The following is a 13,228-nucleotide window of genomic DNA, read 5'->3' on the forward strand; positions in this document are numbered from 1 at the left end:
CGGCGCGAAGTTTGGAAGGATGAGGTAGTATGCCATCTTTCGATACTACGTGTCCAAGTATTGCAAGCTGCATGGCTCCAAAGCGACATTTCTTCAAGTTGAGCTGGAGGCCTGCCTCAGTGATGCACTGCAGGACTTGTTCGAGACGGTACAGATGTGTGGGAAAATCTGGAGAAAGGACGACGACATCGTCAAGGTAACATAGGCATGTCTTCCACTTTAGCCCACGAAGGAGATTGTCCATCATTCGTACTAATGTAGCAGGGGCGTTGCAAAGCCGAAACGGCATAACGTTGAATTCATATAGGCCGTCTGGGGTCACGAAAGCTGTCTTCGGGCGATCGGCAGGATTCATAGGCACTTGCCAATAGGCTGAGCGTAAACCGAGTGAAGAAAAATACTCTGCGCCTTGCAAACAACCCAGAGCATCGTCGATGCGCGATAGAGGGTAGACGTCTCTGCGAGTTATGTTATTAAGACGGCGGTAGTCGACGCAAAATCTAATTGAGCCATCTTTTTTTTTAACAAGGACTACAAGTGACGCCCAGGGACTATTAGAGGGTTGAACCACTCCACGCTCAAGCATTTCGCTTACTTGATTTTCAATAACACGGCGCTCCGCGGGTGATACACGATAAGGCCTCTGGCGCAGTGGTGCGTGGGTGCCGGTGTCGATCTCGTGGCGTACAGTCGATGTGCGGCCTAGTGGGGCTTGTTGACAGTCGAACGTAGATTGGCTGAGGCTGAGCAGCTGCGAACGCTGCATAGGGCTCAGGAGGGCATCTACTGAGCTATGCAAGACGTCTTGCGTAGGCTGGGGACAAGGCAAGCTATAAGTCAACGAGTTCACGCCTGAACAGCTGTTGTCAAGAGGTACGTCAAAGATGGTCACTGAGTCGGCAGGCTGAAGACGTCTGTTAGGCCGCTCATCTCTCGAGCATGCAGAATGGACGGTGTGGGGCTGCATGACAGTTTTTTACATACTTTTGCAGTGCCGCGAGTTGCCCACGTGTTTTGTGAATAGGGAGGCGCCCACCCCACAGCGCGTCGGGCAGCAACCGTTTCTGTTTCTGAGGTGTCGGACGGCCCGCGTGGTGTCGGGTGACGAGCCGCGGCGCGCGCCTGGGGGGCGCGGTGCGGAAGCGGAAAACGGATTCGGAGAACTTGCTCTTACGCGCGCTGTGTTGACATTCCGCCGATGGTCATAATAGGGCCACGAGGACAAACCTCGAGTGGGACGGTGGTATACGCGACGTTGTGGCGCCGGCTCCCGAGTCCCCTGCTGGTTAGAGACGCAGCTGCTAGCAATGTTGACCACGTGTTGCGCGTACGGAGCGGGGGGTTCACGCCCCTACGCATTCGGGCGGCAGCCACGTGCGTCTTGTTTTGAGCGCTGAGAAGAGCCCGCTTGGTGTCGTGTACAACTTGCAGTGCGCGCCGTAGAGAGGGGCGCGGTGCGCATGCGGAGGCCGCGTTCGGAGAACGTCGTTTTAAGAACACCGAGTCCGGATGCCGCCAGCGGTCATTATTTTTCAACGAGGAAAAACCTTGAGGGGGACTGCGGTACGCGGTGTTGGGACACCAGCGCCCGAGCCCCCTGCTGGCTAGAAACGCCGCTGAGGTGCGAGATGGCCTCAATAAATCGTGCGTGCCTGGCGTGTTTGCCGAGGCCGTCAATGACCACGTGGAAATAAGAGAGGAAAACGAAGTTGTGGGAAGAAGGAAAACAGGGTTGTTTTCCAATGCATTTACTTTTGAGAGTAAGGCCATCCCCTTGGGTGGTGGCTTAAGCAGACTTTCAACTCTCATTGGCAACTGCTTCCGTGGGATGGGCTAACGACCCTACCACCCTTTTTCTTTGTCTCTTCCGACTATAACAATCGAGACGAGGTGCTTGTTCCTCAGTCTAGGCTGTAATCACTAAACCTAATAGAACAGTAAGACTCCGTACGATGCAATGCTAGTCTGGGCCGCTTAGTGGTAGAACAGTGAGACTCGGTTGGTCGTATGTAGTGACAGTTGTCCTAGGCTCTAACTTAAGAAAAAGTAGAAGAGTAAGGCGCTGTTTACTTGTGTGTTTTGTATCAGTGTTCTGTTGCTAACTCTGTATTTGACTGTGTAAATATTTCCGTTGCAATATATCTTCAAGTTTTGTTACCTCCAACCTGCCTCCTGCTTCATCAACGCCGATAAACACATTGAAGAGACTTTGGTCGACTTCAGGGAGAAAAGAACAAAAACTTAACTACGTCCAAGGCACTCGCCACGACGTAAGACGAGGGGCGTGGCCTTGTGTTGGAAACGAGCAATCGCGTGCAGCCACCGCTGACAGTTAGGACAGCGAAGGGAAGGGAACACCGTCGGCGAACAAAAATGTCCGATGGGACAAACAGGGCAGTGGTGTCAGTAGCGAAAGTAGAGCAGGCATTCGCGATCACAGAAAAGTGCGGAGGGATCGTGGTGTCTTCTGTAACGGCCAGCTTGTCACCAAAATCGTCAGAGTCATGTAAACGGGTATCGGGAAGTGGAGAAAATTCAACTTCGGCGCGAGAACAATCAATGATGGCCTGATGATCGGAAAGGAAGTCCCAACCCAAGATGACGTCGTATGAACAGGATGAGAGGACGACGAACTCGACTGTGTACGTGTATCCTTGAATGACGATGCGGGCAGTACATGCGGCAACAGGGGTAATGCACTGGGATCTTGCTGTCCGGAGTGACAGCGCAGGTAAGGGCGTCATTACTTTTCGAAGTTTGCGGCAAAGTTCTTCCGTAACTACTGAAACGGTGGCGCCTGTGTTGACTGACGCCGGTGTGATGACTTCGATGACTACAGATACTTCGATTACTTTCGTCGGAAGAGAGCGAGGCTTTGTGTAGTTCGACTGGAACGCAGTTCTCGCCTCTTGAACTGCGATAGCTACTTTTCCTGCTCCGATGGGACCGGACGCCGCCGCATGGGGGAAGTGAGCGGCGACGAGGGGATGGCGGGCGACGATCACGGGCAGAAGGGATGACGTTGGTCGTAGACGGCAAGTGCGAGTCATTTGGTGCCGAGAAGGGCGAAGCTGGCGAAGCGTAGGAGCGGACAGGTTGGTCATTACCTTGAAGCCATAGGCGACGGCGACAGTGCCGTGCCACGTGACCAGGGATTCCTCAGAAGAAGCACACGGGGCGATTGTCGGGTGTACGCCAGGGTCCCGTGCTAGCCGGTGATCTGGTGGTGTACAGTCGCGATCAATTTGAAGGTGATCGCTCGAGCGGCGACCAAAACTAGGAGCAGCGCCACGTTACGTCATCACCGTCGGTCGAGAGGGAAACATCAGATAGCTCCCCTCTCTCTCTTTTGGTGTTCCCTGAAAAGCTGTCACTCCCGTCACCGTTCATGGCATAACCTGCGAATTCATTTCGATTGCGTTATGAGCTTTTGCACAGAAGCGTCATTGTTAGCCAAGATATGCATGAGGAAGCGACGCACATAGATCATTGCCATGAAAGGGAAACAAGCACGAAAATGTGGCCAGTTGGTCTTGGGGGTGATGGTTGCAGCCTGGAAGAGCATAATAGGGGAAGAAGGCAGCGCAATTTTTATCTTCGCAGTTCCGAAATCGGCCGCTATGCTGCTTGGAAGGCCCGCCAGTCGATGCTCGCGCGATCACCTTCAAATTGATCGCGACTGTACACTGGAGGGATTGGACGTGGCGGTGTAGCAAACGGTGGTGCTGAAAAAGTCGATGGATGTGGTCGTGCTGCAACCTCGGCGTAGCTTAGAGGTACAGGCAATGGTGACGCTGCACAAGGGGACTGAATAACTTCGGACACTTGTTCCTGGAGCATCTGACGCAACATGGGAGCCAAGGAAGGCGTAGGCCCTGGGACGGCGGTGAGTAGGAATAGCTGGCGGGCAACTTCGGAGCGTATAAATTCCTTGATTTCGCCGAACAGATGGTCGTTGTTAGTTACAGCGGCTAAACTTGCAAGGGAAGTATCGGGGACCGAAGAACGTCGAGTGAGTAGACGTTGCCTCCTGAGTTCGTCGTAGCTTTGACAAAGTTCAGCGACTTCGACCACGGTCCGCGGGCTTTTCGATAGGAGCATTTGGAATGCGTCGTCTTCGATGCCCCTCTTTACGTGACGTATCTTGTCAGATTCAGTCATCGATGGATCGACGCGCTTGCAAAGGTCCACAACGTCTTCTATGTACTTGGTGAAGTTTTCACCGGGTTGCTGGGAACGGCTGCGCAAGCGCTCTTCGGCACGAAGCTTCCGCACCTCAGGGCGACCGAAGACTTGCGTAATGCGCGCCTTGAAATCTGGCCAGGTGCTGAGGTCGGATTCGTGGTTGTGGTACCACACGCTAGCGACACCCGTGAGGTAGAAGTGCACGCAACTGAGCTTCGCAGCATCGTCCCATTTATTGTGGGCACTCACCCGCTCCCACGCCGAGAGCCAATCTTCTACGTCGTATTCGTCGGAACCGCTGAAGATCGGAGGATCGCGTTGACGCACTGAGAAAGTACAATATCATTTCTGTCTTCACACAGCAACAAACCATCACTCGCATTTATGGGGTGCCTATTACTGCCAGGTGTAAATGCAGACTTAAACATACTGTTAAAAGCATGTGCGATCAAAGCTGGTTTAGTGCAGACATTTCCGTCTACCTTAATTTCATTAATGTTGCACGTAGAACCAGATAAGTAATTCCAGAATTTCTGAGGCGAGTTTTGCAAGTAATCCACCAGTGTTGTTGAAAAAAATGCCGCCTTCGCGTCTTTTAATTCTTTTCTAACTTGCGTACTGAGACTGGCTGTTTCTGCACATCGCCTTGGTATCCTTCTACGTGCACGATTCAGTCGCCGCTTCAAATGAATAATGTTTCTAGTTACCCATGGACTGGGTTTTCCTATGCGCTTGATTTTCTTGGGCACATATTTTTCAAAACAGGCGCGAACAACTGATACAAAGTATCTCCAGACCCTATTTATGTGATTATCAACCGGCATATTATCAAGAGCACGTTCTATGTAGTCGATAACCGACGTGTCGTCAGCCCGATTAAAATTATACACATATACAGAGGGATTTTTTTCTAATTGCATGTTTCCTATACTTAAAATTGCTACTACTGTTTTATGATCTGATATGCCTTCCTCAATGTCGACACTATAATGAAATGGTCCGTTAGTCAAAAATAACAAATCCAGCGCAGATTGATTTTGCCCCTGTGGTCCTGGTCGGCTCATGAAGTACCTGAATAAAGTTACGCTGAAGCATAATCTCGAACATTATATCAGCGCTAGGCTTTTCTACTGGCCCCGTAATTCTCGCATCCCAATCGACACTTGGTAAATTAAAATCCCCTGTTAAAATCATTCTGCTTCTGGCATTCGTTATGGTATTTAAATGCTGGTCAAGCGCATACAAAAATTCAACAGGGCTTCAACAGGGTGAATTCATTATGGCGAAGTAACATGTGTGCTGATGAATTACTGGCTTTTTAAAAATTCCCCGCAAGAAGTGCTCCAAAACATTGCTTGTGGGCAAGGTTTCAAACGGAACAGTCATCTATATACGGGCAACTTCTTAAAGTATGCGATATAACCAAAATAAACTTAATCTGTTATTGCAACTGTTCGAAAGAAACAGCTTCGCTTGAAATCTGGTTGTAATTCTCCCAAGGTCGCACACATCTACTGCCTTTCTTTCCTTGTGAATATTACAAGTAATTTATGTTGATTGTACTTCGTTGCCTATAACTTCGACCATGCTATTATGTAAACTAGCGATACACTTATGCTGTAGGCTTAAACATTAAGTACAATTCTTTAATTATTAATATTGCTTGTAGCAAATGCGCATTCATCATGTGCACTATAACTGCTGCTACTGGGCGGGATCGGCGACCACTGTGGGGCACTCATTGCCTTTTATCCCTGTATAGATTTTACATAGTTTTACATAGGTGCAAGGAATAAATGAATAAATGCAAAATCAAATAATTTTTCGGGCCCCCATGGTTCACCACGAATTATTGATAAATATGTCGATATCTGTTAAAAATAAATATAACTGACAGACGCATTCCCAGGCTCTTATTGTAATAGCAATTGTTATAATATATATATATATATATATATATATATATATATATATATATATATATATATATATATATATATTGTAAGCACTATTAACGTACTTCGTCGTTTTCACTTGTACATAGCCATCATCATCTTCCCTCTTCTTCGACTTCTTCCCGCGTGAGCTGCGGGCGTTGCCTTTTTTGGAATAAACAGCGCTGGACAACTTGATCGGTCTCGGTATTATAAAGTGGTGGAGGTACGTCAAGATCCCGACGTCCTCTCGCGTTCCCGTCCTCCCTGGAGCTCCGTTCCGGTCGCCGCCTGCACCCAGCTACCCCTACAACAATGGACACTTCCAACCCCGGCCCTTCCGGCGCATCTAACCCTACCACACCGACGACCCCGCCTGCGACGCCCTCTTGGACTGTGACGAGCCCTCAGCGCGACGAGCCCCCTTGCCGTTGACACCCTCCGGTCACCGTTGGATTGTCACTTCGGTCGACCATTTAACAAGATATGCCGAGACTGCCCCTCTGCGATCCGGCACCGCTTCTGAGGTCGCCGACTTTTTCTTGCGCGCCATCGTCTTGCGCCACGGGGCTCCTCGCGTTCTTCTCAGTGACCGTGGCAAGGCGTTCATTTCACAAGTTCTCGAGGAAGTTCTTCGAGCCACTAATACCGTCCACAAATCTACTTCTACTTATCATCCGCAAACCAATGGCCTTACTGAGCGCTTCCACCGTACGCTGTCTGACATTATTGCCATGTACATCCGTCCTGACCACACTGACTGGGATAAAATTCTTCTTTTTGTGACATTCGCATATAATACTGCTATTCAACGGACTACCGGCTACAGCCCTTTCTTCCTTGTGTATGGACGATCTCCTTCCACCATATTCGACAGAGAACAATTTTTCGCACCTTCTTCGCCTGATGCGTCGCTTCCAGAAGATTTTGCTGCCCGAGTTGCACATTGCCGTCAAATCGCCCGGCAAAGCACAGAAGCTACCCAAGCTGAGCGCAAGCGTTACGCGACAACAAACGCCGTGACCTACGTTTTCACCCAGGAGACCAAGTCCTGCTTTGGACTCCAGTCCGCACCCCAGGCCTCTGTGAGAAGTTCCTTCCACGCTACATTGGTCCATACACCGTTGTGCAGCAAACATCTGCAGTGAACTATCTCGTCCGCCCAGTACACTCCGTCACTGACCGGCGCCGCCGGAATGCCGAAATTGTTCACGTGTCGCGGATGAAGCCCTTCACTCCCCGTTTAGATAATCTCTAATCTGCGGCCAGGCTGGCCGCTTCCATGACGAGGGGAAGTTAGTGTAAGCACTATTAACGTACTTCGTCGTTTTCACTTGTACATAGCCATCATCATCTTCCCTCTTCTTCGACTTCGCGCGTGAGCTGCGGGCATTGCCTTTTTTGGAATAAACAGCGCTGGACAACTTGATCGGTCTCGGTATTATAATATATATATATATATATATATATATATAGAGAGAGAGAGAGAGAGATTGTTACGAAGAGTTGTGAAGAAATGGCTTCATTTACAGATGGACGAAGATCCGAGTGTGACCGTAGCGTAGTCTGGCCTCTAAAGCTTTTCGTTCTCCTCGTCTACTCTTCTTTCTTTTGTACCTGCCTTTCGTATGCGCTACATTTCCCCCCAAGCAGACGAAGCCCGTGGGGCGAGACAGGATGGACAAGCAGGCAGAAAGGCTTCGGGCGAGAAATATGAGTCAGCTGAGTTCTGCTTGATCGCCGACCATTGCACAGAAGGCGAGCTATTACATGAGTTCGCTCAGGCGGTCCACAACTACAAATTGGCCTGAATATTGTGACAAGAGCTTTTGGCACACTCCACGCTTGCGTTGCGGTGTCTAAAGGACCAATTCACTTTTTCGAACGATACTTGTACGTGACGGTCATCGTATCGCTTTTTCGAACGACTTTGCGAGGACAGAATATACAAGACGAGCTATTCGACGGGCTTCTTCGGCGAGACGCAAAGTATTCGATACAGAATCGCCATTGTGCAGAACGAAGCGTAAGAAAGTGTCCAGAGGGCTTCGCGGCAACCTTGCATACAGAAGATAAAATGGGCTATAGTTCGTGGTTTCGTGTTTCGCCGTGTTGTATGCGTAAGTGATGAAGGGCAGCACGTCGTCCTAGTTCTTATGATTGGAGATCTACATGGCAAGCATGTTGGTCAGCGTTCTGTTTGTCCTTTCAACAAGGCCATTGGTCTGTGGATGATACGGCGAGGAATGACGGAACTGTGAAGCGCACAAACGAAGTAACTTTTCAATGGCATCAGCAGTGAACTGTCGACCACGGTCGCTGATCATGACACATGGGGGGCCTTGACGAAGGTCCACGGAACGCAGCAGGAAGACCGCCACGCAAGCAGCGGTGGAAGAGGGTATGGCTGCAGTTTCTGCATACTGTGTAAGATGGTCTTCGCAGACAATTATCCAACGGTTTTTGTTGTTAGATAACGGGAATAAACCCAAAATGTCAATGCCTACTTGCTCGAACGGCGTACTGGGCGGTGCCAATGGCAGAAATGGACCCGGGGCTGCGGTGGTCGGTCGCTTGTGACGTTGGCACGTTTCACAACTAGCGACATAGCGCTTGGTTGTTTCATACATCTTGGGCACGTAAAAGCGTGCTGTGTAGCGTTCGTATGAAGCCGAAATGGTCGGGTGTCGCATCGTCATGCATGGCGCGTAGAACGTTGGAGCGGAGACTCACGGGGACAACAAGCAGAAAACGCACTCCATGCCCGCAGTAATTAGTTTTGTAGAGCAACTTATCACGGACAGTAAAGCAACCGTTGTCGTGAGAAGTACGGGCTGCGACAAAAAGCGGATCGAGGGAGAGATCAATATTTTCCGTTGTTCTCGCTGAAAGTCTGCCGCGTCAGGGAACGTAGAAGTAACAGCAGCGAGACAGTCGTCAAAATTCTCAGCATCGCAGTCGGTAGTCGCGAGAGGAATCCGAGAGATGCAGTCTGCGTCAGCGTGACGACGGCCACTCTTGTACGATACCACAAAGTCGTATTCCTGGAGGCGCAGCGCCTAACGTGCGAGGCGACCAGAGGGATCACGCAAACCGAGCAGTCAGCATAAAGAATGATGGTCGGTGATGGTCTTGAATGGTCTACCGTAAAGATAACACCGAAACTTCTGTATGGCGAAAACAGCTGCCAGGCATTTCTGTTCCGTAACCTATAATTGCGTTCACATTTGCTCAGGCAACGGCTGGCATATGCAACATGTTCTGCGCCACTGTGACGTCGTACAAGCACCGCTCCTATCCCGATTCTACTAGCATCAGTGTAAACTTCAGTCGGGCAAGATGGATCGAAGTGACGCAAGAGTGGTGCTGACGTTAGTATAAACTTCAGTTGAGAGAACGATACGTCACACTCTGGTGTCCCATTGAAGGCCGCATCTTGTCGCAAAATACTTGTCAACGGGTAAGCGATGTCGGCAAACCGGGGAACAAAACGACGAAAATACGAACATAGCTAGGCCAATGAATGAGCGCAGTTCTCGTGCTGACTGCGGTGGCTTGAAGGAGCTCACCGCTTCAATCTTACGAGGATCAGGTCTGACGCCATCCTTATCGACTAAGTGTCCCAGGACCAGTGTTTGACGTTCGCCAAACCGACATATTTTTTTAGTTTAGAACTAGCCCAGTTTTCTCGATGCAGTCGAGAACAAGGCTGGGGCGTTCGTTATGTTCTTCAAACGTGCGGCCAAAGATTACAGCATCGAGGTAACGCATGCATATCTCCCACTTTAGACTTCGTGGTACTGTGTCCATGAATCTTTCGAAGGTGACAGGAGCATTGCAAAGGCCGAAAGGCATGACATTAAATTCGAATAGGCCATCAGGAGTCATGGACGCGGTCTTTTCCTTGTCGGCAGGGTACAGAGGTATATCCCGATCGCAAATAAAGTGTTGAGAAGTAAGAAGCAGGCGTGTAAGCAATCAATGACGTCATCGATTCGCGGTAGCAGATAGACATCCTTCTTTGTCACTGCGTTTAGACGTCTGTAATTCACGCAGAATCTCCAGGAGCCATATTTTTTTCGGACCAGGATTACTGGAGCTGCTCATGGACTAGAAGACTCTTGAACGATTTTTGTTCGTCATCTCCTTGACTTGCTTTGCGATAACTTTGCGCTCAGATGATGACACTCGGTAGGGCTTCTGGCGGATGGGGTGTGCTGAGCCGGTACCTATTCTGTGACGAGCGCGGGATGACGGTAAATGAAGGGGTGGATCGCCATGCGTGAAGTCGAATGCAGCCTCATGTCTGGCAAGGACCTGTACCAGCGCTTGCCGTTCCGATGTACAGAGAGCCTTACTGATCATGCCAAGCATTAGCTCTTCAGATTGGCGATTATCGCAAGGAGAGCAAGCTGTAGAGACGTCCGCAGTTAGTGCCGCTATTGAGCTACATGCGGTTTCATCGAAGAGAGCGATTTTCATACTGCGAGGAAGGACAACCGACGAGGCGGAACAGAGCAGAGTACAAGTATATTTTTAGCACAGTTTATGCGGAGAGGCTTAACTACAAGGCCAACGCAATCAGCGTCAACAGTAGTTGCAGAAACACGAACGGGCATCAGGCACCACGATGGTGCAATTACTTCATCAAGAACACTGAGTGTGTCTGTGTTCCTGTCTTCGCCGCGCGAGCTTTGTTCGGAATGTGCTGATATAAATAACTTGTTCAACGATATTTCGCCACAACCACAGTCCACGGAAGCGCCGCATTGTTCAAGAAAATCGATACCAAGAATAACATCGTGCGAACAACGAGAAAGAACAAGGAATATTCCGACACAAACACTTTCCCAGCCAACAAAACACTCAAAGCACAAACACCATGGGGATGAAGCCATTCGCCGCTCCACGAAAGGTAATACACCCTCGTTCCAAGAAAACATAAATTTGTGGCCTAGACGGTTTTTGAAAGCGAGGCTCATCACAGACACAGTCGCCCCAGTATCAACTAACGCCATGGTCGGTATTCCGTCAATCGACACATTCACTTTATTTTTGAGCATCACAACAGGCAGAACTATTTCTTGCAAAGACTGTCCGGCGACCTCACCTCCATTGGCCGCGGATGCTTGTTTCCCGGCGGCGGTGAGGAAGAACGGCGCCGAGGGGACGGAGATGACGGGGACGGTTATTTGGTGGCGTCAAACTCCTCTTAGATGCTGGCGAATCGCTGCGTCTGGTCTCGTGCGAGAAGCGGTCCATTGGAAGCAAATCGGTCGTCCGCAAGACATATGAAGTACGGGTTCCGGGGCGGCTAGAACATCGGTGGCATCCTTCGTGATTGACGGCCTTGGCGACAATACCCAGCTATATGGCCTGTGGAACCGCAGTTGTAGCACACGGGACCACAGCATCTTCCTCGAAACGCTGCTGCGGGCGGCGAGAAAGTTCGGTGTCATGTGGATACGTGTCTCTGCTGCTCGCTGAAATGCGTTAACTATATTGGTCATAAGTCACGTCGTGGTAGTAGGGTCGGTGCTGTTCTTGCCGCGGCCTGACAGAAGTCGCAGGGCCTCAGGGGTAAAAACGCGGCTGTTCTCGTTGTGGCCGAGCGACATAAGTAGGGCCTCTGTCGTAGAGGTGTGGCTGCTGTCGGGGCGCGAGTTCATAATCAATGCCCCTCGCCGCAGGATACGGGGAGAAGGATGCCACGTTTGGCTCGAAATCTGGTGGTAGGCGGAAGCTACGAGTGCCTGAGAGTGTCACTTGCGCGTGCAGGCTGAGCTCCTCCCGAACTATTTGTCGGATCATTCATGCAAGATCGAGGGGCTGGTTGCTATCTACGCTTGCAACTGTCGTCACATTGGCTAGCCCGCCAAACTTCGGCATGATGCGCCGCGTCTTCAGTTGCTCGAAAGTGCGACAGCTATAGTGCCGATCGAATTATGTCGGCGACGGAAGCCAGGGTGTCTTTTGCGATGAGGAAACTGTTAACATCTTCGGCAATGCCTTTTAGGATGTGCCCGACTTTGTGTTCCTCAGACATTCCAGAGTCGACCATCTACACAGTTTTATTACTGCCTCAATGTAGGTCGTGCAGGTTTCGCCTGGCACTTGCGCGCGTTGCAGTAGCGTCTGTTCTGCCCTTATTTATTTATTTATTTATTTACATATACTGCCATCTTGCATAGCAAGATATTGCAGGAGTGAGTGCATATATATGGCAATCAATAAAAGAATACATTTTAGTGGCAAAAAATAAAACAAACAATATAAAAAAACATCTTTTTCATCGCGGAGTCGCCGAATCGGTCTTTGATTTCGGAAACTAGTAGTCTGCCCCATGTTGTGAATGTTTCCTCGTGATTGTCGAACCACACCAAGGCAGTATCCATTAGAAAAAACACGACGTTGGAAAGCTGAGAAGCGCTGTTTCACTTGTTGGCGGCACTCACTCGGTGATAATGGATGAGCCATTCCTCGACGTCTTCTTCCGATCTTCCGGCGAAGGGACGCGCGTATCTCAGTTGTTGAACGGAACTGGTCGGCGCAGCAGTTGGAATGGGCCGTTCTTCGTCTGCGTCGTGGGACATATTCAACTCCGGTGGAAGTCCAGCAAGGCGACGGCTCCATCGAAGAACTTGTGGTTCAGCCTCCGTCTTCGGCTGTCGATTACCCCGCACCTTCCATCACAACTGTTACGAAGAGTTGTGAAGAAATGATTTTCTTTACAGGAGATAGATGACGATCGTAGCGTGATAGTAGCGCAGTCCGGCCTCTAAAGCTCTTCGTTCTCCTTGCCTACACTTCTTTCTTTGCACCTGCCTTTCGTATTCGTCACACACACACGTGTGTGTGCGCGCCTTTCGTATTCGTCACACACACACACACGTGTGCGTGTGCGTGTGTGTGTGCGTGTGCGTGTGCGTGGAGAAAGAGAACGTTTGCAATTGCCCCCCCTCGCGCTCCAGAATCCAGAAATAGTTGGTACGCCACTGTATAGCTTGTACTGAAGGCTTATACTGAGCTGAAGTGGCTGAAGTCCGTTGGCGGGGACGTCTTTTTATAGTCTTTTGAATGCCCTTGCATACGCGAAGGAGAGAACAAAC

This window comes from Dermacentor andersoni, chromosome 3, assembly GCF_023375885.2.
Source record: "Dermacentor andersoni chromosome 3, qqDerAnde1_hic_scaffold, whole genome shotgun sequence".
Taxonomy (NCBI): Eukaryota; Metazoa; Arthropoda; class Arachnida; order Ixodida; family Ixodidae; genus Dermacentor; species Dermacentor andersoni.